Below are 3,321 nucleotides of genomic sequence, written 5' to 3' on the forward strand. Positions count from 1 at the left end.
CCTGGCCCCGGCTTTGGACAGCGGCGGGCATGGCCCTGCCGAGGGCTGGGTGCCCACCAGGGCCGCTCGGACCCTCCCCTCATGCGCTCGGCAAGGGCAGCCCTATCGGAGGCCATGCAGCCGTAGCTGTGGGAACGGCTGGTGCTGCATTCACTGAGCGCTTGGGACACGGGTGCGTTTTGTCCCTGCCCATGGAAGGGGTTGGAACCGGATGTGTTTTAAGGTTTCTCCCAACCCAAACCAGTCTGGGATTCTGTGGCTTTTAAAATATTCCAGTTCTCCCCCTGCAGTTCTCACTATCAGACAGAAGGCAAGACTCTGGTTTTCTGTTCCCAGCACTACACTTGCTCCTGGAGTGTTTTCAGTTCCAGCTCTCCTGGTTTCTCCTAGGAGCCTGTTTCTCTCCATGATGGTTTTACAGACTGGATTATCCAGATGGTGTTTGCTCCACTTTGCTGCTTCCTTTACCCCCAGTCTTGCTCCCAAGCTTCACTTGCCCAATGTGTGCCTGCCATCCATCCATCCATCCATCCATCCATCCATCCATCCATCCATCCATCCATCCACCCACCCACCCATCCATCCACCCATCCACTCATCCATCCTTGGAGCAGCAAATGCACATCAGCAGGTACGCATGCCCTTTGGAAGTCCTGTGTGACCATGACTGCCAGCATCTCCATTAAAACACGAGTGACACATGCTCATGGCTTAGCCCTGTGCCTGTGGATCTGCAGTTTCAGGTAGCAGTACCACAGTGCGAGTAGCATAAAGTAGCTCCTGGCACTCCCAAGGTGTTTCCTTTCCTGGGTCTTCCACAGCATGGCCAGGCCCTTTCATGTACTTCTGTGGCCAAGAGAACACAAACACCTTCGGTGGGAGTGGGAGGGAAGGATGCTTCAGTCACACAACAGGAGTGGCAGGTCCCACTCTTTGTCATTTCCCACCCCTCTGGTGCCATGTGGCTGGAGCTGGCTTGCAGCCTTGTGCTCCGAGCAGCACTAACGGGTGCACCAGTGCCATAGGCTGCTGCCTCGTTACGTTGGAAACCTCTGGGATGTCTGGGAATCAGCCTTTCCAGAGCAGCCTCCTGTGCACTGGCTGGCACATGCCTCATGCTGAGTGGCACGGTGGCATTTCCTCATAGACCATTTCAGAACTGGGCTGCATCCCCAGAGCATGAGCAGGAGGTCAAGGGAGGGGATTCTGCCCCTCTGCTGTGCTCTGGGGAAACCCCCCTGCAGTCCTGCATCATCCAGCTCTGGGGCAACAACACCAGAGGGACGTGGAGCTGCTGGAGTGAGTCCAGAGGAGGCCACGGAGATGTTGCAAGGGCTGGAGCAGAAGAGCTCCACAAGGAACCAGTAAAAAAACCCACTCACACTGCAAGAAATGGCTGTGGTCAGAGGTGGGTGGCAGCTCTCAGCCCTGCCCACACCACACAGTTGGCCTGCCATCCCCCTACAGACGCTCACAGGACCTTTGGTTTGGTTCTCATTCTGCTATAGAAAATTGGGAACAACAGCAGTGGACCTGAGGAGAGGTTGGAGGAGCGAGGTGTGAGCACCCAGAGCACTGCCACTTGACATAGCTCCTCCATCCCAGGGGATAAGGAGACAGCTGGGCAAGGTGCCACATGTCCTACTACCCGGCCACCCTCTGCATGTCCCTCACGGGATCCTCAGCTGCTATGTAAGGGATGGGAGGGGAGAGAAGGCAGGGCCCAACAAGGCAAGGGGAGACATGGTCCAGCAAAGTGGCACTCTTTTCCCTCCAACCTCCTGAGTTGTCTTCATCCACTGCCATGAGCATCTCCTCCAGTCCCACTAAAAGCTCCCCTCATGCCATAGCACGGTTGCAACAGGCACAGACAAGCTGGGGTAGTTGCTTCCTGCATCTCTCTCCCACCACTTCTCTCAGTGCCTGCTATGGATCTGGTTTTGAGCCTTTCCTCCTACCAGGTGTTTGGCCAAACCTGCACTCTACCAGTTGAAAAGGCAGGCCAGGACTCTCACAGCTTTCTCCAGGAGAACGCGTATGAAGACTCACGTTTCCCAGTCTCCTGAGGACATGACATGATCTGCTACAGTTCCTGCCTGTCCTACAGGCAGGATGATCCTTTGCTGAGGTCCAGAGAACAGTTTCCTGCCCAAAGTGCTGGGTGTGGAAAGGAACGGGCTTGCGTTGCAGGCTTGCCCACACAGCAGTTGGGGTCAGGGGACCCCACAACCCTCCTCAGCCCCAGGCTATCTATGCCTGCTCAGCTCCCATGTCTCCCTCCAGGATGAATCTGTTGTGGCTCATCCTACTCTAGAGCTGAAGTAGGGCGCGAGGAGATAAAGGACAGGTTGATCCAGCCTCTCTGGTTACTGCAACCAGGGAAAGCCGTTTACCCACCCCACTGTCTGGGAAGAGCATCTCTCTTCCTCTGCTTGAGGGCACCAGGGAAGATTTGCTGAGTCAGGTTTGCAGAACAGAGAGTTCCTAAAGCACCACCATGAAATCCACCATCAGGTTTGTCACTGTCAAGCACTTGCATACAATAACGATCTCTTGTGGGTCGGCCCTCTCTGGAAGCTGGGAATGCCAACACAAAAGAACTGGAAAACAAGCAGGCTCCTCCCACAACAACTTGGACAGGAGATGAGAAACACCCAATCCTGCCTCTCCTCAATGGAGCAATTCAATACATGTTTTAAATCAGTTCAGAAATTGATGTTAAAACTCCAAACCAACCCCGCTGGCATTAGCACAGCTTCAGGGCACCCCCCACGCACTCAGGCCAAGCAGCCCATAAGGGGGGCAGATGAAAGGACAGGGCTGGAAACACCAAAGCCTTCAGCAGCATCTGCAGAATTCACGTCAGTGAGGGCCCCATGGGGTGGCAGCGCCAGAGCTGCTCCTCAGCCCAGACACTGACAGCTGACTGACCTCCTGCATGGGCCACAGCCAGGATGGAAGGAAAGAAGAGCTCCTTCCAGCTCAGCACATCCTCAGGAAGAGCCATCCACCCAGACTGAGAGGAGACAAGCATGAGGGTCAGGTGTCAGGTACTAACTAGCCATGGAACAGAGGCCAGTACCTCAGGCACCAGCTGCTTGAACCCAATGTACCAAAGGGCTGACCCCCAAACCCTTGTACCTCCTCTGCATCACTGTTCAAAGAGAGACAACCTGACAGCACGAAGAACTGTAACCGAAGACTAACTGACCCCAAAATACTCAGACAAGAGGGGCTGGAAGAGCCAAATGGCCCTCCTCAAGCAGTCCATGCCTTCAGCTCACTCCTTCTGGCTATCCCATAGACTGGAGTCTGCAGACG

The sequence above is a fragment of the Neopsephotus bourkii genome, unplaced genomic scaffold (genome assembly GCF_033783945.1).
Source record: "Neopsephotus bourkii isolate Nb327-2 ecotype Australia unplaced genomic scaffold, CSIRO-AGI_Nbou_v1 NB_1680, whole genome shotgun sequence".
Taxonomy (NCBI): Eukaryota; Metazoa; Chordata; class Aves; order Psittaciformes; family Psittacidae; genus Neopsephotus; species Neopsephotus bourkii.